The sequence below is a fragment of the Oncorhynchus mykiss genome, chromosome 28, assembly GCF_057628025.1.
Source record: "Oncorhynchus mykiss isolate SJ-2025 chromosome 28, ASM5762802v1, whole genome shotgun sequence".
NCBI classification, from domain to species: Eukaryota; Metazoa; Chordata; class Actinopteri; order Salmoniformes; family Salmonidae; genus Oncorhynchus; species Oncorhynchus mykiss.
The window spans coordinates 29123852-29148765 of NC_143049.1; the positions used below are offsets into that span (position 1 = coordinate 29123852).

Sequence of the window (24914 nt, forward strand, 5' to 3'; positions counted from 1 at the left end):
TGGTCTTTTACCAAAAAGGGCTATCTTCTGTATACCACCCCTACCTTGTCACAACACAACTGATTGGCTCAAACGCATTAAGAAGGAAAGAAATTCCACTAATTAACTTGTAACAAGGCACACCTGTTAATTGAAATGCATTCCAGGTGACTACCTCATGAAGCTGGTTGAGAGAATGCCGAGAATGTGCAAAGCTGTCATCAAGGCAAAGGGTGGCTACTTTGAAGAATCTGAAATCTAGAATATATCTATATTTTATTAACACGTTTTTTGTTTACTTCATGATTCCATATGTTATTTCATAGTTTTGATGTCTTCATTATTATTCTGCAATGTAAAACATATTAAAAATTAAGAAAAACCCTTGAATGAGTAGGTGTGTCCAAACTTTTGACTGGTACTGTATATGCTGTATATTGAACACTTATAAATCCAAAGTCCTAATGAATTCCTCTTAGTTGTTGGACCATCTTCCTGGAGTGGGTTTCTCGATAAACTGTCACTCTGAGATTAATAGATTAATGTGCTTATTTATTACTTTTCAGGCAGAAACCAATTTCTTAATTTAATTTGAAAGCTTGGCGCGACTTCCACCAATTAGACATAATAGATTTTTTTAAACCGGTCTGTTCAGAAAATGGGAAAAAAAAGGGGCACATTTTGGCCTTGCCAAATATTCTAACAAATTCTCAACCGTCTAGTTACATATTTCCATCCAATTTATACGGGAGAATCATTTCTACACCGCAGTTGAACAAAGAAAACTTTAACTTGATGTTGGCTAAACTTCATCGCGTCAAACCGGATGCACTACCCTACTTGTTCTTATAGTGATGCCTTACACAGCTCCTTCCTGTTATCCTCTAATCAAGGACTGCCAGCGAGAATGAACAGAGCAAACAGATGTTACTGATTCATTTCCCCATCACCAGAATTAGAAAGTAAATTAAAACAAAGATTTTCTGTTGAAGCTCAATAAACAACTCATAGCTTTCGCTCTCTCTCTGCTCTCTCTCCTTTTCCATCCTCCTGTCAAGAGCAAATGTTACATTGCTAACAAGGCATATGCATCTTGTTCTAGTGGGAGTGTGTTGGTTTAGCTGGAGTCTCTGCCACCTGAATGAAGCTAATTACCGGGGAGTGTATGTGCATGTGGGGAGTGCTTTATTGCTTTCCTTTATGAGTTATCAGGGCTTTATTAATGCCAGTTGTCTGTGGACGGGGGCTGCTTTAATGTCCCGCGTTATGACTTATCAAAGACTTGGCCAAGGTTAGAGAGGCTCAAAGACAGGACACAGAGACACGGAACAGTCTGTTCAGAAGGGAGATACTCAACGTTGCTGTAACACCCTGAAACATTTACACACATGCTCGCACACACCGCTGTACGCATGCATGCACGTGGTCATGGATGTTGATAAAGGCAGCCCCCTGCACCTCTCTGATTCAGAGGTTACATGGAGGTACTGGTGGATGTGCCAGGAGGCCTGCTTGCCGTTGTTGTTTGCCAAGTCTGCGATGTCTTAGCCGGCGAAAACCCAGGGCTCACTGCTCTGCATGGTCTCAGGGTGCCCCAGTGGTTCAGCTTGATGGGAGCCATGGCCTTCTGGATTGTTCACAACAAGACATAATAAACATGGCTAATATGACATTTTATTTTACTAGGCAAGTCAGTTAAGAACAAATTCTTATTTTCAATGACAGCCTAGGAACAGTGGGTTAACTGTTCAGGGGCAGAACAACATTCCGGTTACTAGTCCAACACTCTAACCACTAGGCTACCCTGCCGCACATTATTACAATAGACAGAGAGGTCAGCAGACTGAGGTTGTGTTATTGTAATACAGGAGCAGAACAATGCATTGTTGTACCGTATAAGACATTACAGGGGGTATACTAGATATACTTGAACTTGATATTAATCAAAGATGGAAAAACCCTGTTACTGTGGTCTCTGCCATATCCTCTCAAAGAACCCCAGACCTTAGCCTTAGTGATACCACTAAGCCCTGCTGCGTTTGTCTTTTCTCTCAGAATTTTCCTCCTATAACCGCAGGAGCACACAGCTTCTCCCACTGCCTGACACACACACACACACACACACACACACACACACACACACACACACACACACACACACACACACACACACACACACACACACAACCTTACTGTGGGGAAGGCTGTGAAGTGTGACATGTCTTAGAGATTCCTGAGATCTCCTTAAATAACATCACTTCTTCCACAGACCCCCACTCTATCTCTATCTCTCTGGAGAAAACTCCACTGGCAGATGCTGATTGCTGAGCTCCATTAGTGAGAGGAATCCATGCTGTCATATGGGCCTCAGTCACGCATGCACCAAGACTACACACACACACGTAGACATACAGACATGGATGGAGGCATGCACACTCACACACAAACACGATATTTGACCAGTCTATTTAAGACGAATGCACTCTCATGAAACACACACTTTCCTGGAATGTCCATTTATCTTTATGAGCGACAGCGAACACAGAGAGAAAATGCTTCATTGTCACGACGATGGCCGCCTCAGCAGTAAAAAGGACCGGTCGTCTGCCTGTTGCATCATCATCTAATAATGTTCTTGAAACACAGTGCCACACCCCCTGCAGATTGCAGGGCCTATTTTCTGGCGATCTCAGCCTTTTTCTACCCAACTACTGTCCCTGGCTGTCTCCTCTGTAAGCTGCTGAAGTCAATGGGTGATTCATGCTGTACAGCTACTAGCTACAGTTGAAGTCGGAAGTTTACATACACCTTAACCAAATACATTTAAACTCAGTTTTTCCACAATTCCTGATATTTAATCCTAGTAAGAATTCCCTGTCTTAGGTCAGTTAGGATCACAACTTTATTTTAAGAATGTGAAATGTCGGAATAATATTAGAGAGAACGATTTCATTCAGCTTTTCTTTCTTTCATCACATTCCCAGTGGGTCAGAAATTGACATACACTCAATTAGTATTTGGTAGCATTGCCTTTAAATTGTTTAACTTGAGTAAAACGTTTTGGGCAGCCTTCCACAAGCTTCCCACAATATGTTGGGTGAATTTTGGCCCATTCCTCTTGACAGAGCTGGTGTAACTGAGTCAGGTTTGTAGGCCTCCTTGATCCCACACGCTTTTTCAGTGCTGCCCACACATTTTCTATGGGATTGAGGTCAGGGTTTGTGATGGCCACTCCAATACCTTGACTTTGTTGTCCTTAAGCCATTTTGCCACAACTTTGGAAGTATGCTTGGGGCCATTGTCCATTTGGAAGACCCATTTGCGACCAAGCTTTAACTGATGTCTTGAGATGTTGCTTCAATATATCCACATAATTTTACTTCATCATGAAGCCATCTATTTTGTGTAGTGCACCAGTCCCTCCTGCAGCAAAGCACCCCCACAACCTGATGCTGCTACCCCCGTGCTTCACGGTTGGGATGGTGTTCTCGGCTTGCAAGCCTCCCCATTTTTGCTCCAAACATAACGATGGTCATTATTGCCAAACAGTTCTATTTTTGTTTCATCAGACCAGAGGACATTTCTACAAAAAGTACGATCTTTGTCCCCATGTGCAGTTGCAAATTGTAGTCTGGCTTTTTTACGGCGATTTTGGAGCAGTGGCTTCTTCCTTGCTGAGCAGCCTTTCAGGTTATGTCGATATAGGACTCATTTTACTGTGGATATATATACTTTTGTACCTGTTTCCTCCAGCATCTTCACAAGGTCCTTTGCTGTTGTTCTGGGATTGATTTGCACTTTTCGCACTAAAGTACGTTCATCTCTAGGAGACAGAACGCGTCTCCTTCCTGAGCGGTATGACAGCTGCGTGGTCCCATGGTGTTTATTTATACCTGCGTACTATTGTTTGTACAGATGAACGTGATACCTTCAGAAGTTTGGAAATTTCTCCCAAGGATGAACCAGACTTGTGGAGGTCTACAATTTTTTTTCTGAGGTCTTGGCTGATTTCTTTTGATTTTCCCATGATGTCAAGCAAAGAGGCACTGAGTTTGAAGGTTGGCCTTGAAATACATCCACAGGTACACCTCCAATTGACTAAAATAATGTCAATTGATCTATCAGACGCATCTAAAGCCATGATAGCATTTTCTGGAATTTTCCAAGCTGTTTAAATGACAGTCAACTTAGTGTATGTAAACTTCTGACCCACTGGAATTGTGATACAGTGATAAGTGAAATAATCTGTCTGTAAACAGATGTTGGAAAAATTACTTGTGTCATGCACAAAGTAGATGTCCTAACTGACTTGCCAAAACTATAGTTTGTTAATTAACAAGAAATGTGTGGAGTGGTTGAAAAACTAGTTTTAATGACTCCAACCTAAGTGTATGTAAACTTCCGACTTCAACTGTAGGTAAGAATAGAGGGGTATTTATCTACTATCTGCCACTATCGTATCCCCTTTCTCTTTTATTATTCCTCTTCTTTGACCCTGATTTTGTGTTGAAACTCACAGAAGTGGAGAGTGGAGACAGTTATTAAATATTAAAGCATTAGACCTCTCACTAAAGGCTTCAGTCATATTAAAGCATTAGACCTCTCACTAAAGGCTTCAGTCATATTAAAGCATTAGACCTCTCACTAAAGGCTTCAGTCATATTAAAGCATTAGACCTCTCACTAAAGGCTTCAGTCATATTAAAGCATTAGACCTCTCACTAAAGGCTTCAGTCATATTAAAGCATTAGACCTCTCACTAAAGGCTTCAGTCATATTAAAGCATGAGACCTCTCACTAAAGGCTTCAGTCATATTAAAGCATTAGACCTCTCACTAAAGGCTTCAGTCATATTAAAGCATTAGACCTCTCACTAAAGGCTTCAGTCATATTAAAGCATTAGACCTCTCACTAAAGGCTTCAGTCATATTAAAGCATTAGACCTCTCACTAAAGGCATCAGTCATATTAAAGCATTAGACCTCTCACTAAAGGCTTCAGTCATATTAAAGCATTAGACCTCTCACTAAAGGCATCAGTCATATTAAAGCATTAGACCTCTCACAAAAGGCTTCAGTCATATTAAAGCATTAGACCTCTCGCTAAAGGCTTCAGTCATACAAAAGCTATACTTAAATGCGAACTGGTTCTCTAGTAGATTAGTAAGAACGACTCACCCATGTTCAAGAATGGCCTCTTTCCCTTTATTCAGATTACATTATCCAAATATCATTTTTTTTTAAACAAGCCTTAGAAAGTTGGTTGCTCTCCAGTTTAATCCACCAGAAAAGACAGAACAAATATTACAACAAATATTATGGTTAAACTCAAATATACAAATTAATTTTAAAAAACGTTTTAAAAACGGTAAAATATTTGTAAATGACATCACACGTAGGACTGGTGGAGTTATGTCACACATGCATCTGACAGAAATATATGGACATGTCTGCTCTATTCAATATTATAACCAACTAATTGCAATATTACCGCAACAATGGAAGAGGCAAGTGGAAGTGGGAGAAGGTAATGAACTTGCCTGTCGGCCCTGCATTAAAGACCAAAAGTGGTTAAAGAAAATTGTGATAAATTTAAAAGTATACCAGTTTAATTTAAGAACAAAAGAATTACAGCCTTACAGTTTGCAAAATAGTTGGGAAGAGATTTTTGATGTACAAATTACACTACACATGGTTTAGAAACTGATACACAAAACGATGCCGGATTCAAAACGTTGAGTTTTTCAATTTAAATTATTATATAATATTCTTGCGAACCAATAGAGTGTTATGTATATATTGGGGATACAACCATCCCAGCTCTGCAGATTTTGATGTGAAGAGACAGGATCGTTATATCACTTGTTTTGGTACTTCTGTATGTGTCTTGGCTTTAGTCGCAGGTTCAGGAATAGCTAAAGAATTCCAACATTTATCTGGAGCTAACTCTGCAAATAGCACTGCTGGTGAATTGCAAAACATTTTATTGTTAATTTACAATCTATAGAAACTACGAGACTAGAAAGATTCAGGACTTTTGTGAAACATCAAAGCATAGTTAAAAAATATATGGCTAATAGAAATCCAAACTGGATGGTGTTCAGAGATGGGAAGTGTTGAGCGGAGCTCAAGGGTGGGACAAACAAAATATAAATAAACGAATTAAAAATATATTGTGTCCGCAAAATGTATATATACAAAAATATATTCAAAAAACAATTTCAATGATTTTACTGAGTTACAGTTCATATAAAGAAATCAGGCAAGTTAAATAAATTCCCTAGGCCCTAATCTATGGATTTCACATAACTGCGCAGGGGAGCATCCATGGGCGGGCCTGGGAGGGCATAGGCCCAACCACTTGGGAGCCAGGCCCAGCCAAAAGGGCTTTATTACAGGCAGAAATACTCCTCAGTTTCATCAGCTGTCTGGGTTGCTAGTCTCAGATGATCCCGATGTGGAGGTCCTGGACTGGCGTTTTTACACGTGGTCTGCAGTTGTCAGGCCTGTTGGACGTACTGCCAAATTCTCTGATGTTGGAGGCGGCTTATTGTAGAGAAATTAACATTACATTCTCTGGCAACAACTCTTGTGGACTTTCCTGCAGTCAGCATGCCAATTGCACACTCCCTCAAAACTTGAGACGTCTGTGGCATTTTAGAGTGGCCTTTTATTGTCCCCAGAACAAGGTGCAACTTGTATAAATATTATACGGTTCAATCAGCTTCTTTATATGCCTCACCTGTCAGGTAGATGGATTTCTTAGCAAAGGAGAAATGCTCACCACCAGGAATGTAAACAAATTTGTGCTAAAAATGTGAGATAAATATGCTTTTTGTGCGCATGGAAAATTTCAAGAAACTTTTATTTCAGCTCATAAAACATGGGACCAACACTTGTTCAGTATAGTATTGTTGTCCATTATGGGAGGGATGATAGCGTTAGGAGGAAATAATATAGAAGGAAAATGTATTAAACATATTTACCCAAACATATATGGGGGATTTGGAAATAATGCAGACAATTACATTGATATAAGCCACAAGCTGTCTGCAATGGCAAGGCATGTACGTTCACTGGCCCTATAGAAATGGAGAAATTGCTGCTTCTGAATGCTCTATTTCTCTATGGATTCTTGTGAAGGGAATCTCATACAGTGTTTCCAGGTATGTGTCAGGCAGGGAAAGGAAAGTATGGAGAATGGATTGTAGGGAGATCAATATGTTCCCTGTCCTGGCAGGCTCTTTACTGGGGCATTAACACTGTAGCTAACAATTACAAGACCATGGCTGCTTCAGGGGACAGATATCAGCTGAATGCAGGGTCTCATTGTGGATTTGAATAAAATGCCTGGCATGTTACTGTATGATCCGTTAAGCGCAGGGGTGTCCGGAACATGACAAGGGTGACTGAAAAATCTTGATTAGACCACACATAAAGTGGAGCAGTATTGTAACATAACGTAACTTAACATAATGTAGAATCTGATAATCAACATTCTGCCAATTCTCTGCCATTTACGTAGTTATTGTCACGTTCTGAACTTTATTTCCTTTGTTTTGTCTTTATTTAGTATGGTCAGGGCGTGAGTTGTGGTGGGCAGTCGTGGTGGGCAGTTTTTTCTATTTCTGTGTTTGGCCTGATATGGTTCTCAATCAGAGGCAGCTGTTTATCGTTGTCCCTGATTGAGAACCATATTTAGGTAGCCTGGGTTTCAATGTTGGTTTGTGGGTGTTTGTTTCCGTGTGAGTGTTTGTCGCCATACGGTACTGTTTCGGTTTGGTTTATTTCACGTTATTGTTTTGTATTTCATAGTGTTCAGTGCTTTTCTTATTAAAATCGTCATGAACACTTACCACACCGCATCTTGGTCCGATCCTTACTCCTCTTCAGACGAAGAGGAGGAAATCTGCCGTTATAGTTATTCTATGTTTTAACAGGTCGATCATGATACATTAAGATCCTGAGAAGTTTGGACAACAAGTGCACTTCAACAGTCACTTCTAAGGGTACTACAATGAAGGGGACATCTTTGATCAGTCTCCTTCTATCAGACCTGATTTCTCCTTCTATGACCTTACTTTGAGGGTCAGTCAGCGTGGAGCCGATGGTGCTGATGATATAATCGACTTTGAGCAGGACGATTTAGTCCTTGTCCTCCAGCCAATCCCGCACTCCGTCTACTCGGTGCGGCAAAACCACAGGCCGGCCACGCAGCCGTTCATCATGATGACCTCACGAGGGCACAGGAAGGGCAGGAACTCACACTTCTCCTCTTTGACCAGCTCTATCTGAGGAAAAGGATAGCATATGTTGTTTTTATGTTGTCTTTTTATATTGCTCTCAGCTCCCCTTCCCCCTATTCTACTGTAAGAGGTGTGTGACTGGCTGCAGAGAAGTCAGTCGCAGGAGAGCAGAACTGGGTAACAACAGGAGCAGTTTAATATGCCAAACCAACGGCAACCAGAACAACAAAATATGGGTACAAATAACCCATTGCGAACCAGTCAGAGTGCACAAGCACTTTACAACAAACAATTTCACACACAAACTTGGGGGTTAAAAACAGAGGGTTAAATACACGACAAGTTATGAGAGAATGTTTCTTTCAAGAATGAAACATAATTGTTTGAAACTTGAAAACATTTCTATACAAAAGACATGTTTTGACGTCATGTTGAGGAAATGTCTTTCATTTATCTCAGGACTAAACCCAGCAAACCGGTAAGATTGCCATTACGTTCTAGTCAGGGTTTTCTCTCACATTAGGACAATAATCCCCCCCAAAATAAAAACACAATATTTTTTATTAAAAAAAAAAAAATTTAGGGCCTCCCGGGTGGCGCAGTGGTTAAGGGCGCTGTACTGCAGCGCCAGCTGTGCCATCAGAGTCCCTGGGTTCGCGCCCAGGCTCTGTCGTAACCGACCGCGACCGGGAGGTCCATGGGGCGATGCACAATTGGCCTAGCATCGCCCGGGTTAGGGAGGGCTTGGTCGGTAGGGGTGTCCTTGTCTCATCGCGCACCAGCGACTCCTGTGGCGGGCTGGGCGCAGTGTACGCTAACCAAGGTGGCCAGGTGCACGGTGTTTCCTCCGGCGCATTGGTGCGGCTGGCTTCCGGGTTGGATGTGTGCTGTGTTAAGAAGCAGTGCGGCTTGGTTGGGTTGTGTATCGGAGGACGCATGACTTTCAACCTTCGTCTCTCCCGAGCCCGTACAGGAGTTGTAGCGATGAGACAAGATAGTAGCTACTACAACAATTGGATACCACGAAATTGGGGAGAAAAAGGGCTAAATTTAAAAAAAAATAATAATAATAATTTTTGTAAAGATTTCTTTCAGTTGAAATATCCTTGGAATGTTCTTCTAACATTCATTAAAATGTTGTGCACAACATCTGTAACAACTCCCACAGATCATTCCCCAAAAGTTCTCATAAGGTTTCCAGGTAATGTAATAACACAATGTACCAGTAATATTTCCTAGCAAACTAAAATTGATTCTGTGAAAGTACCCAGAACATTCGTTAGGTTGCGGCAAATGTTCTCATAACACAATAACTGTCCAGTCATGCTGATGGTTAAACAATGTTTGTATAAAACATTTGCCTGATGTTTCAAGAGCATACCCAGAACTCATTTGGTCTGTTTTTTAAAAGTTACCAGAATGTTTCATTGGGTTGTGGGAACAGTCTGGTAGGAACATTGTGGGGTCATCAGAAAATATATGTTTCCAGAACACACTAAAACTTTCCAGTTGTGCGGATGATTATACAATGTTACTTTTAGTTAGGTTGCGAGCCAATGCTAACTAGCGTTAGCTCAATGACTGGAAGTCTATGGATGTTCACTGGCATGCTAGTAGATAGAGATAGACTTCCAGTCATTGCGCTAACGCTAGTTAGCATTGGCTCCCAAAACTCTCTCTAACTTCCTCCATACTAGACACAGAGACAAAAAAATGGTATCCACGAGTTCATTTGACTGGAGAAGTAGTATCATTGGGCTTTTTACAGTGCCTTCAGAAAGTATTCACATCCCTTGACTTTTTCCCCAAAATGTTGCGTTACAGCCTGAATTTAAAATGTATTAAATTGAGATTGTGTGTCACTGGCCTACACACAATACCCCATAATTTCAAAGTGAAATTATGTTTTTAGACATTTTTGAAAAGTTGAAATGTCTTGAGTCAATAAGTATTCAACCCCTTTGTTACGGCAAGTCTAAATAAGTTCAGGAGTCCCACACATAGAATTATCTGTCGAGCTGTGATAGGAGAAAACTGAGGATAGATCAACAACATTGTAGTTACTCCACAATAATAATCAAAATTACAGAGTGAAATGAAGAAAGCTTGTACAGAATAAAAATATTTCAAAACATGCATCCACTAAAATAAAACTGCAAATAACGTGGCAAAGATATGAACTTTATGTCCTGAATACAAAGCGTTATGTTTGGGGCAAATCCAACACAAAACATATTTTCAAGCATGGTGGTAGCTGCATCATGTTATGGGTATGCTTGTCGTCGCCAAGGTCTTAGGAGTTGTTTAGGCAAAATCCTAGAAGAAAACCTGGTTCAGTCTGCATACCAACAGACCCTGCGAGACAAATTCACCTTTCAGCAGGACAATAACCTGAACAGTCCAAATATACTCTGGAGTTGCTTACCAAGATGACAGTGAATGTTTCTGACTGGCCTAGAGACAGTTTTGACTTTAACTGGCATGAACATCAATGGAAAGACTTGAAAATGACTGCCTAGCAATGATCAACAAACAACTTGACAGAGCTTGAAAAAGAATAATGTGCAAATATTGTACAATCCAGGTGTACAAAGCTCTTAGAGACTTACCAAGAAAGACGCACAGCTGTAATTGCTGCCAAAGGGGATTCTAACATGCATCAGGGGTGTGAATACTTATGTAAATTTGATATTTCTGTATTTCATTTTCATTAAATTAGCAAACATTTCACTTTGTCGTTTTGGTGTATTGTGTGTGAATGTGTGAGAAAAAATATTGCAATCCAATTTGAATGCAGGCTGTTACACAACAAAATAAGGAATAAGTCTAGGGTGTGAATACTTTCTGAAGGCACTGTACTACTATGATATGGAGTCCATTTTCACATCTTTTTCCCATTTCCCCTGCTATGGTTTTCTTTGAATTGATGATCAAACTTTATGATTTCCAGAAGCCTAAAACCATTCAACGACAGAGGACTAATTACCGTGGCTGTCCACGGCAGTGCTCAGTAGGGGGACAGACAGGCTGTTATAATGGCCGTGGTCCCCCTGCCTCTGTTAAGCATATTGTCTGAATTCACATTAGTGCAAAGCCCTGGTCTTATGCAGTATATTCACCTTACTGACATGCATGATTTAAAAACCATGACCATTAAAAATATGACATAAAAACCGACAGAAAAGAGGCAATGTGTATTTATGTTATTTCTGTAATGTGTGTTTGAGGCCTGTATAGATATGTTTTTGAAACTCAAAGGTTAAAGTATCTCACTTTCTTACTATCTTTTTTAAAACCCTTGTATTGTCGTAAGGGTCAAGAAAGACCCGCCACTATGTTTAACAGCATACAAAAAAAAACTCAATTATATTTTTCCAACTTGAGATCTGATGACTTTTCCTAGAATGACCCCAACACTAGATAAAGGAAATATTTCCATGAAAGCTGTACAAAGATAGTCTTGGGGTCATTTTTGACCAGGCAGTAATAAAATAATTTACACACCACAAAAACGCACGCACGCGCACGCGCACGCGCACACACACACACACACACACATACACATACACACACACACACACACACACACAAAATTAACAACATTTCAGACTAAATAAACATTTCTTGAAAGCATTGTTACCTAATGGAGAATGCAGGCAGAGGCTATAAAGGTGCTGCAGATGACAGTCCCCCCAGTTCTCTCTTTGCTGAAGCCAAGAGTGCACGTTTCAGTGTGCAACAGGTCGTATAACTGATTTTTTCAGATGTCCAGGAGGAACAAGAGAACAATGATTTAGAAGAGGAGGAGGTATCTGAAGAAGAAGATGGGGAAGAATACAACCCAGAGCACGATGCATAATCTTCAGATGAAGAAGAAATCCCCCAAGCTGAAAGAAATACATTTTTGGGAAAGAACAGCAAAATAACATGGTTGGTTTCCACAGATTAAATGCAGTCTTTCTGCATTGTGAAGAGGGAAAACACAGATATTCACAAAGTTTGTGATGAATGACAGGTTGTTTCTCATGCAAAATATATTTGGGGTTTAAAATTCAATTACGCTTCTTTATTTTATGGGTTTAGTGAAGGCGGGTCATTTTTCACCCTTAGGACAAGACGAGTATACAGAATGTTAAACAAGGGTTAAATAATAATATTTCTGTTTCCATGCCACCAATTGTTTTCTTTGAATGTTTTGTGGAGAAAAAAAAAATATTCAGAGAATAAACCTTGTTTCATAATCCCCTCAAGAGTTTTTTCCTTTTTTTTTCTTAAAAAAAAAACGGAAGACATTTTTACAGTGCAATAACTTCTTTCTTACTATTTCACAGAAAAGACAAAAGGACAATGTGAATGGCCATGAGCTTATAGCCAAGACGAAAGCCACCTTCAGCTACCTAGCAAATCTATATGAATAACAAATGTAAGAAGAGCCACCAGAAATGAAGTGTGTCAAAAGCAGTCAGCTAGCTGCATATAGAGGCTACAGGGCTATTGGAATAGCGGCTGTAAAGATCAGTATGTTCATAGCTACTGGGTCATGGTCAGAAACAGTTTTGTGAGTAATTGAGCATGGTCAGGTTCTATTCAAACATAAGATCCGTATGTATAACTCATGAATTGATTTCAAAGATCACATTTTTGCAAAAATACAAGTTCAGCTATAATTCTGCCCAAGGCCCGTATTCAAAAAGTATCTCAGAGTAGGAGGACATAATCAATACTGTGGTCAAAAGAGCATCTTCTGAAGGAACTTTAAAGGCACTGTGAAGAGCCATGCTCTGAGAGGCTCTAGCTTTATGGCACAGTCTAACGCTGTGTCACCGGCACCCAGCATGATGACCACACCGTGGAGCTCAGGCAGCTGAGACTTATAGCTACACATGCCTGAGGAAGCAAGAGTGGGGGAGGAAGGGATGGAGAGAGAGAGACAATGTGAGGATTTGCCCTGCTCTTACAGTGCATTCGGAAATGATTTAGACCCCTTGACTTTTTCCACACTTTGTTACATTGCAGCCTTAATCTACACACAATACCCTATAATGACAAAGCAAAAACAGGTTTTAAGAAATGTTTGCAAAGGTATTAAAGAGTTTAAAAAACGGAAATATCACATTTACATAAGTATTTTCGACCCCTTTGCTCAGAAGTTTATTTGCCACAATCGCCGAATATAACAAGTGTAGCCTTTACCGTGAAATGCTTACTTGCAAGCCCTTAACCAGCAGTGCAGTTCAAGAAGGAGAACATTTTTACCAAGTAGCCTAAAATAAAAAGTAATAATAAAAAGTAACACAATAAGAATAACAATAACTAGGCTATATACAGGAGGCATCGGTAACGAGTCAGTGTGCAGGGGTACAGGCTTGTTGAAGTAATCTGTACATGTAGGTGGGGGCGAAGTGACTATGCATAGGTAACAAACAAACAGCGAGTAACAGCAGTGTACAAAAGGGGGGTTGTCAATGTAAATTTCCCGGTGGTGATTTTAATGAATTGTTCAGCAGTCTAATGGCTTGGTGGTAGAAGCTATTGAGGAGCCTTTTGTTCCTAGACTTGGCGCTCCAGTACCGTTGCCATGCGGTAGCAGAGAAAACAGTCTATAACTTGGCTGACTGGAGTCTCTGACAATATCATGGGCTTTCCTCTGACGCTGCCTATTATATAGTTCCTGGATGGCAGGAAGTTTGGCCCGAGTGATGTGCTGGGCTGTTCGCACTACCCTCTGTAGTGCCTTACGGTCAGATGCCGAGCAGTTGCCATACCAGGCGGTGATGCAACCGGAGGATGCTCTCGATGGTGCAGCTGTAGAACCTTTTGAGGATCTGGGGGCCCATGCCAAATCTTTTCAGTCTCCTGAGGGGGAAAATGTTTTGTTGTGCCCTCTTCATGACTGTCTTGGTATGTTTGAACCATGATAGTTCGTCGGTGATGTGGACACCAAGGAACTTGAAACTCTCAACCTGCTCCACTACATTCCCGTCGATGTTAATGGGGGCCTGTTCGGCCCACCTTTTCCTGTAATCCACGATCAGCTCCTTTGTCTTGCCCACATTGAGGGAGAGGTTGTTGTCCTGGCACCACACTGCCAGTTCTCTGACCTCCACCCTATAGGCCCTCTCATCGTGGTCGTGATCAGGCCTACCACCGTTGTATCATCAGCAAACTTATTGATGGTGTTGGAGTCGTGTTTGGCCACACAGTCATGGGTGAACAGGGAATACAGGAGGGGACTAAGTACACACCCCTGAGGGGTCCCAGTGTTAAGGATCAGCGTTGCGGGCATGTTGTTGCCTACACTTACCACCTGGGCGCGGCCCGTCACAAAGTCCAGGATCCAGTTGCAGAGGGAGGTGTTTAGTCCCAGAGTCCTTAGCTTAGTGATGAGCTTCGTGAGCACTATGGTGTTGTAGTTGTAGTTGTAGCTGTAGTTGATGAACAGCATTCTCACATAGGTGTTCCTTTTGTCCAGGTGACAAAGGTCGGTGTGGAGTGCGAATGAGATTGTGTCATCTGTGGATCTGTTGGGGCGGTATGAGAATTGGAGTGGGTCTAGGGTGCCTGGGAGGATGCTGTTGATATGAGCCATGACCAGCCTTTCAAAGCACTTCATGGCTACCGACGTGAGTGCCACGGGGCGGTAATCATTTTGGCAGGTTACCTTCACTTCCTTGGGCACAGGGACTATGGTGGTCTGCTTGAAACATGTAGGTATTACAGACTCGGTCAGGGAGAGGTTGAAAATGTCAGTGAAGACACTCGACAGTTGGTCTGTGCATGCTTTGAGTACACGCCCTCGTAATTCATCTGGCCTTGTGAGGCTTTGTGAATGTTGACCTGGTTAAAGGTTTTGTTCACATCGGCTACCAAGAGCGTTATCACACAGTCATCCAGAACAGCTGGGGCTCTCATGCATGGTTCAGTGTTGCTTGCCTCGAAGCAAGCATAAAAGGCCTTTAGCTCGTCTGGTAGGCTCGCGTCACCGGGCAGCTCACATCTGGGGTTCCCTTTGTAGTCCGCAATCATTTTCAAGCCCTGCCACATACGACAAGCATCAGAGCTGGTGTAGTAGGATTCAATCTTAATCCTGTATTGCCACTTTGCTTGTTTGTTGGTTCGTCTGATTTCTTATAAGCGTCCGAATTAGTCTCCCTCTCCTTGAAAGCGGCAGCTCTAGCCTTTAGCTTGATGCGGATGTTGCCTGTAATCCATGGCTTCTGGTTGGAATATGTACGTACAGTCACTGTGGGGACGACATCATCGATGCACTTATTGATGAAGCCGATACCTGAGGTGGTGTATTCCTCAATGTTATTGGATGAATCCCGGAACATATTGTCACGCCCTGACCTTAGAGATCCTTATTATTCTCTATGTTTGGTTAGGTCAGGGTGTGACTCGGGTGGGAAATTCTATGTTTTCTGTTTCTTTGTTTTTGGCCGAGTGTAGTTCCCAATCAGAGGCAGCTGCCTATCGATGTCTCTGATTGGGAATCATACTTAGGCAGCCTGTTTTCCACCTGAGTTTGTGGGATCTTGTTTTCTGTTTAGATACTGTTGCCTGACAGAACTGTGCATTTTTGTTTTCGATTTTGTTATTTTGTTTGAGTGTTTTTTAAATTAAAAACATGAACACTTTCACGCTGCGCCTTGGTCTACTTTTTCTACCACCAACGAGATCCGTCACACATATTCTAGTCTGTGCTAGCAAAACAGTCCTGTAGTGTATCATCCGCGTCATCTGACCACTTCTGTATTGAGCGAGTCACTGGTACTTCTTGCTTTAGTTTTTTCTTGTAAGCAGGAATCAAGAGGATGGAATTGTAGTTAGATTTGCCAAATGGAGGGTGGAGGAGAGCTTTGAATGCATCTCGGTATGGAGTAAAAGTGGTCTAAGATATTTTTTCCCCTGGTTGCACATGTGACATGCTGGTAAAAATTTGGTAAATCTGATTTAAGTTTGCCTGCATTAAAGTCCCCGGCCACTAGGAACGGTGCATCTGGTTGAGCATTTTCTTCTTTGCTTATGGCCTTATAGAGTTGGTTGAGAGCGGTCTTCGCTTTGTGGTGGTAAATAGATGGCTACGAATAATACAGATCTGAACTCTCTTGTTAGATAGTGTGATCGAGGTACTCTACCTCAGGCGAGCAATACCAAGAGACTTCTTTAATATTAGACATCGCTCACCAGCTGTTATTGACAAAAAAACACACACCCCCACCCCTCGTCAAATCAAATCAAATTTTATTGGTCACATACACATGGTTAGCAGATGTAATGCGAGTGTAGCGAAATGCTTGTGCTTCTAGTTCCGACCATGCAGTAATATCTAACAAGTAATCTAACAATTTCACAACTACCTTATTTATACACACAAGTGTAAAGGAATTCATAAGAATATGTACATATAAATATATGGATGAGCGATGGCCGTGCGGCATAGGCAAGATGCAGTAGATGATGTAGAGTAAAGTATATACATATGAGATGAGTAATGTAGGGTATGTAAACATTATATTAAGTGGCATTGTTTAAAGTGAGTAGTGATACAGTTATTACATCCAATTCTGATTATTAAAGTGGCTAGAAATTTGAGTCAGTATATTGGCAGCAGCCACTCAATGTTAGTGATGGCTGTTTAACAGTCTGATGGCCTTGAGATAGAAGCTGTTTTTCAGTCTCTCGGTCCCTGCTTTGATGCACCTGCACTGACCTCGCCTTCTGGATGATAGCGGGGTGAACAGGCAGTGGCTCGGGTGGTTGTTGTCCTTGATGATATTTTTAGCCTTCCTGTGACATTGGGTGGTGTAGGTGTCCAGAAGGATCCACGATCTGCGTCCCCCTTTTCCGGCGTCTTTTCTTCACGCAAAAGGCGTGGATCTGGGCCTGTTCCAGTGAAAGCAGGATATCCTTCTCGTCGGACTCGTTAAAGGAAAACGTTTCTTCCAGTAATCGCTTTTCTGATGTCCAGAAGTTATTTTCGGTCATAAGAGATGGTAGCAGCAAGATTATGTACACAATAAGTTAAAAAATGAATTAAACAAAATGAAAAAAAATAACAAAATTGCACAATTGGTTGGGAGAATGTAAAACGTCAGCCATGTTGTTCGGCGCCATCTTGTTATCATAAGTCTTCATGGGTATGACGCTAAAAGCTTAGCACACCTGTATTTGGGATGATTCTCCATTCTTCTTTGCAGATCTTCTCATGCTCTGTCAGGTTGGATGGGGACTGCTGCTGCACAGCTATTTTCAAGTCTCTCCAGAGATGTTCGATCGGGTTCAAGTTCGGGCTCTGGCTGGGCCACTCAAGGACATTCAGAGACTTGTCCCGAAGCCCCTCCTGCGTTGTCTTGCATAGGGTCGTTGTCCTGTTGGAAGGTGAACCTTCGCCCCAGTCTGAGGTCCTTAGCCTGGAGCAGGTTTTCATCAAGGATCTCTCTGAACTTTTCTCCATTAATATTTCCCTTTATCCTGACTAGTTTCCCAGTCACTGCCGCTGAAAAACATCCCCACAGCATGATACTGCCACCACCGTGCTTCACAGTAGGGATGGTGCCAGGTTTCCTCCAGCCATTACGTCAGGCCTTCAGGCCAAAGTGTTCAATATTGGTTTCATCAGACCAGGGAATCTTTCTTCTCATGATCTGAGAATCCTTTAGGTGCCTTTTGGCAAACTCCAAGCTGGCTGTCATGTGCCTTTTACAGAGGAGTGGCTTCTGTCTGGCCACTCTACCATAAAGGCCTGATTGGTAGAGTGCTGCAGAAATGGTTGTCCTTCTCGAAGGTTCTCCCATTTCCACAGAGTAACTCTGGAGCTCTGTCAGATTGACAAACAGGATCTTGGTCACCTCCCTGACCAAGGTCCTTCTCCCCTTTGATTGCTCAGTTTGGCCAGGCGGCCAGCTCTAGGAAGAGTCTTGGTGGTTCCAAACTTCTTCCATTTAAGATGCCACTATGTTCTATGGAACCTTCAATGCTGCAGACATTTTTTGTGACCCTTCCTTGACACAATCCTGTCTCGGAGCTCTATGGACAATCATTGCTTGGTTTTTGCTCTGACATGAACTGACAACTGAGGGACCTTAAGTAGACTTTCCAAATCATGTCCAATCAATTTAATACAGGTGGACTCCTATCAAGTGGACTCCTATCAAGTGGTAGAAACAATGGAAACAGAATGCACCTGAGCTCAATTTTGAGTCTCATAGCAAAGGGTCTGAATATTTATGTAAATAAATCGGAGTCGCTAGTGCCCGATGAGACAAGGATATCCCTACTGGCCAAACCCTCCCTAACCCGGACAACGCTAGGCCAATTGTACGTCGCCCCACGGACACAGCCCGCTGCTACAGAGCCTGGGCGCAAACCCAGAGTCTCTGGTGGCACAGCTAGCACTGCGATGCTGTGCCCTAGACCACTGCGGCACCCGGGAGGCCGTAAATAAGGTATTTCTGTTTTTATTTTTAATAAATGTGCAAGCATTTATAAAAACCTGTTTTCACTTTGTTATTATCCATTTTAGAATAAGGCTGTCAAAAATATATATTATAATCAGCAATACTGTACTTCAGGGTGGTGCTTGAGTTTGAGCTTGAGTAGGATGTATTATTCCTCAAATGACTGTGACATTTTCGAAGTTAGAGATTTTGCCTCTTTGCAGTCGATACCACTATGACATTGTCAGTCAAGCCTTTTATTTTACTTATTTGATACAACCCTATGGTACGAAGGACAAGTGTATTTCATTCTGATATAATAAATATAATTTCCTTTAGAACGTACTGGCTTTACTCGCCTTGGCCACAAGTGTCAAGAAGTCCTTGGATGTGTATAATCCCTGGTCCTCAGTCAGCCCCTGGAAGATCTCAGCCTTGTTAGCCTAAAGGAGACCTGTTCCAAACAGAAACCATCGTCAAGAATTAGCCAGTAGGGCTAGGCCCCTTTTTTCTCAATTTATGCCTCAATGACATGCCCAAAGTAAACTGCCTGTTGCTCAGGCCCTGAAGCCAGGATATGCATATAATTGGTACAATTGGAAAGAAAACACTTCGAAGTTTGAAGAAATGTTAAAATAATGTAGGAGAATATAACACAATAGATATGGTAGGAGAAATCCAAAGAAAATCGGATCAGAATTTTTTTTGAGAGACCATCCTCTTAGAATGGCAAGTATAAGGTCATCTTGAAAATTAGCTCCCTGTATGCAATTCCTATGGCTTCCACCGGGTGTCAGCAGTCTATGTTCAAGGTTTCAGGCTTGTAACTTCAAAAATGAATAATAAATATCAGTTTTAGTACAAATTCATTGATTGCGTGTGCCATAAAGACAAGACTCACCTGCTAAAATCCTATTTCCTATTGAACACTTCTTTCCGTAATAAATATTATAATTTGATTACATTTTAGGGTATCTGAGGAGTAAATAGAAATGTATTTTGCCTTGTTGAAACAAAGTTTAGGGGTAGATTTTCGGATTCCTTTCTCTCCATGTTGAACGAGCGGACGGATTACTCAAATTGATGGCGCCAACTAAACTAACTTTTTGGGATATAAAGAAGGATTTAATCTAACAAAACAATACTACATGGTATAGCTGGGACCCTTTGGATGACAAATCAGTGGAAGATTTTCAAAAAGTAAGTGAATATTTAATCGCTATTTGTGAATTTAGGAAGCCTGTGCCGGTGAAAAAATAGTTTGATGTGGGGCGCTATCCTCAAACAATCGCATGGCAAGTTTTCGCTGTAATAGCTGCTGTAAATCGGACAATTCAGTTAGATTAACAACAATTTAATCTTTCAATCGATATTAGACACTTATATGTACCTAAATGTTTAATATCCATAATTTTTATGATTATTTATTTGAATTGCGCGCCCTCCAGTTTCACCGGAAGTTGTCCCGCTAACGGGAAGGCTAGCCATAAAAGACATATCCACCATCCCTGATCCCAACCATTTACAAAGTTTGTGCATCGTTGAAGAAATACTTTTCACACCATGAATACTACTGCAATACAAATGGTGATTTATTGGTATTTTTACAGAGCTTGACAATGTAGCTATGTCAACTTCATTTTCTGTTTTATTGAATCTATGTACAGTATACGGTATGCCCTTGATAAGAGAGGAGAAAGATAATCGTCAAACTCTTGTAAGTAAATAAAACCCACCATTTGAATCAGTAAATAAATCCAGTGAAAGAGGTGGACAAGTAAATCAGTATTATAGACTCATAATCTCTCGGTTAATGCTTGTAATTAAGCAACAAGGCATGAGGGGGTGTGGTATATGGCCAATATACCACAACTAAGAGATGTTCTTAAGCACGACCCAAAGCGGCATGCCTGGATACAGCCACAAATTCCTGAGGTGCCTTATTGCTATTATAAACTGGTTACCAATGTAATTAGAGCAGTGAAAATAAAGGTTTTGTCATACCCGTGGTAAAAAAACGGTCTGATTTAAACCATGGCAGTCAGCCAATCCGCATTCAGGGCTCGAACCACACAGTTTTTAATATACTTTATACTCTATGTGACGTGTGCGCCACACATACTTTGGAGCAATCTCATTACTACTCTGTCATCACATTTTAGACAGAGTGCATTCTGGATGTTTTCTATGTACAACCGTCAGTGTACATTGTAAAGCGTCTATCATTGTCCAAAGCGCGGTACACACAGCAGTGTTTTAGAATATTAGACTGTACGTTTTCATACTTTTCGAATTCTCAGCGCAGCTCAAGCAATTTCTCCAACCTTTGTCACATTCAAATGAAAAGAGGATGCGTCCCGGGAGCAGTGTTGTTTGGGAATTCTGGGGCGTTGTGCGATGGTGGTCTCAGAGCCACGTAGCTATGTCCCAATGGGACGCTGGCTTATCTCTGCGTCTGTGGACTATGATCTATGCTTAAAACTCCAGCCCTAGGGCTACCAAGATGTATAATACCAAAGTCATATCACGATGATATACATACAGTAAGAATTTAAAAAAATATTTTATTGCACAATCGTGAATGGTATTTTACTTTACTGCTAGAATACGTTACCTCTAAGAAGTTAATAATCAAGGATAGGTGCAATCAAATTTGGTCCAATTTGCCCTTTCATAAAAAAACGTAAGGTTTGGCCAATACACTATCAATAGCTTATAATTAAAGAGGTGTTGTGTTAACCCTATTGACTGTGTCAATTATTGGTTGATGAATAGTGATGAACAGTGACTGATGGGCCGTGAGTGATACAGAATAGCTTGAAGGTCAATCTGAATGATTACCTCAGACCCCAGAGCTATTCTACCTCCACCTTCATTTGGCACTACTGACTGCATGTGTTTGCTGTCATTTATAAGGTTAAAGGCTGCGAGGAACCAATCAGATCTCTTTATGTACATCTTCTTGTCTCATTCATTTCTTCAAATAAAATGGGCAGATTGGATAACCTTGGCAGGTCATTTTTAGATTGTAATGGTGTATTCCTCTGACAACTCTTTTATGTTATCTATCATTGCTGCAAATGTTTTCTTTCCTTCATGGATTATTCATTAGCTGACCAACCTCTCTTTAATAAAAAAAGCTAAATGTTAAACCAAGATGCAATGAAATTCCATGCAGTAATCTTTCAAATGAAATGCTATAATCATATTGTATACAATTCATCTGCAGTTATATACTCAATGTACAGGAAGTATAATATCTCAATATAATCAATATACGGGAAGTATTACATATTAATATACTCAGTATACGGGAAGTATTACATCTCAATATACTCAGTATACGGGATGTATTACATCTCAATATACTCAGTATACGGGAAGTATTACATCTCAATTTACTTTCCAGTAAAATCCCAATAATCCAAATACAGAACTGCACCTACCATGTATACTACCTACCTACTGTACTAGAGAACATAACACAGTGTGCCACAGCTAACTGTGCTTAACACTGAGCAAGATCCTCCAGAAGAGTAACAGCATGCTTACCTTCCTCTGTGTCGACACTGACAGATGCTCCGAGCTCACTCTGTTGGTTTTATACACCAGTGTGGCCATTTGTGTTCCGTGCAAAGATGTAAAATATGAATAAGGAAAACAAGGTGAAGGGGAAATAAATGCTATGAAGCGAATGACAAAGTGTACTTTAACAATAACATCCCGGACGGTGACATCTACTCCATATTAATGCACTCTCCTTTTTCAGTTGTGTGCACTTCCCCTACTTGACCGGGGAAATGTGATTTGGCTCCAGAACCGTGCGGAGAGACGCTGAAGTGAATATAGTATAATTCATCATCGCAGGTGGCTTCACTCCCACTCTGACTCTCTCTCCATGCTAGGCCGGCTCGGCCTGGCCAGTCCTTGTGTATCACGCACCATCGACCACAGTGGCGTCGGCTGACTGTGAGTAGTGCTACTGTAACCAGTGCTTGACTTGGGCAGGAGCACCGAAGCTGAGTACCGGCACCTCAAATGGTCTACTGCTTGAGCTCCTGCACCTCATAGAATAGTAGCAAAAAAGATTGTGGAGATCCTGCACCCAGAATGAGTACCGACACCTATTTCAGTCTAAGTCAAGACCTGAGTGTAAAGTTGCTGTGATTTCTCTGTAAGAGTTATGTCATTTCAAGTACCCATGGGTATTGGACAAGTCACTGGCCTTAAACTTATGTGTAACTGTGAGTCAAATAGAAAGTCTTACAGCTGCTAAGTACTGTATGTTTTGTTACATGAAAAACGACCCATGTTATGCTATGGGCTAAATTTAGTAAGGAGATACAGCCAGCATAATGTTTGTTCATAACTCAAGAAAACTCAGGAGGCTGAAGAAATGTGTCTTGGCCCCTAAGACCCTCACGAACGTATACATTTGAACCATTTTAAGCATTCTGTCCTGCTGTTGACGATCTAATGGTTACACAGACTCTTGGCCTCCCATCCCATTCTAACCACCTCTCGCCGGCATTGTATTCATGTTCCCTGATGAAATTGTTGTACAATATGATCTTGTTGCCATCTAATGCACATTCAAATGTCATACATCAACACCGCAGAGCTCTCCCTGTTCTCTGCCATGCCCTGATTGTATTAATGCTGACAATATCTGGAAATGTGCATGTACACCCTGGCCCATCTACTGTTGCTAGCCCCAATTCTGACTTGTGCTCTGCTATCTACTTCACTGATTTCTGCTCACGAAAAACTTTTGTGAGCTGAAGCTTATTACCTAAAATGTTATTATTACCTAAAATGCTATTATTACCTAAAATGTTATTATTACCTAAAATGGATCAATTGAAAGTGTGGGTCCACAGCTCCAATCCAGATGTGTTGGTCAGTACTGAGACGTGGTTAACTTCTTTGGGATAAGGGGCAGTATTTTGACGTATGAATAAAAAGTGTGCCCAAAGTAAACTGCCTGCTACTGAGGCCCAAAAGCTAGGATATGGATAGAAAACACTAAAGTTTCTAAAACTGTTAAAATAATGTATATGAGTATAGAACTGAAATGGCAGGCGAAACCCCGAGGACAAACCATCACAAAAAATAAATAATTTCATCCTACCACTGATTTCAATGGCTGGCACTTTTATAATAGGGCAAAATCATGCCCAATTGCAGTTCCTAGGGCTTCCACTAGATGTAAACAGTCTTTAGAAAGTTTCAGGCTGTTTTTTGTAAAAATTAGCCAGAAATTGTAGTTTTTCTAGGTGGCTCACATTTTGGCTGTAGTGTTTCCAAGGGCGTGAATGAGAGCGCATTCTTTGGTATTTTTCTCTGGTAAAGACAATAATGATTCTCTGTCTTAAATTTTATTGTTTATTTGCGTATTAGGGCACCTAAGGTTTGATTATAAACATTGATTGAGTTGTTTGGATAAGTTTATTGGTAATGTTTGGGATTCATTTTGTATGCATTTTGAAGGAGGGAAAATTTGTGGATTATTGACTAAAGCGCACCAGCTAAACTGAGTTTTTATGGATATAAAGAAGGAGTTTATCGAACAAAATAACCATTTGTAATGTAACTGGGACCTTTTGGAGTGCCAACAGAAGAAGATGTTCAAAGGTAAGGCATATTTTATATCGCTATTTCTGACTTTCGTGTCGCAACTCCCTGGTTGAAAATGATTTGTTATGCATTTGTGTGCTGGGAGCTGTCCTTAGACAATCGCATGGTTTGCTTTTGCCGTAAAGCCTTTTTGAAATATGACACGGCGGCTGGATTAACAACAAGTTAAGCTTTATTTTGATGTATTGCACTTGTGATTTCATGAAAGTTTAATATTTATAGTAATTTAATTTGAATTTGGCGCTCTGCAATTTCACCGGAAGTTGCGTCCCACTGATCCACTTACTCCACCTCAAGAATTCCATTTGGCGAAAGGCTCGGCACACGCATACCGTGTGCTGACTTGTGCTGACTTGCTTTCGTTCAATGACAAATAAGTGCAGTCAGTCTATCCGGAAGGCCAAAGTTAGTTCCTTTAAGGAGCAGTTCTCTCTCTGTGGGTCTAACCCCAAGAAGTTCTGGAAAACCATTAAAGACCTGGAGAATAAACCCTCCTCCTCAAAGCTGCCCATGTCCCTTAATGTTGATGATGTGGTTGTTACTGACAAGGAGCATATGGTTGAGCTCTTTAATCACCACTTCATTAAGTCAGGATTCCAATTTGACTCAGCCATGC

General features: G+C 41.1%; 1 pseudogene; it reads right to left on the reverse strand.

Annotated features, from left to right (window-relative positions):
- The window catches only part of LOC110508200 (dihydropyrimidine dehydrogenase [NADP(+)]-like), a 170285-nt pseudogene that overhangs the window by 82489 nt on the left and 62882 nt on the right, over positions 1–24914 (reverse strand).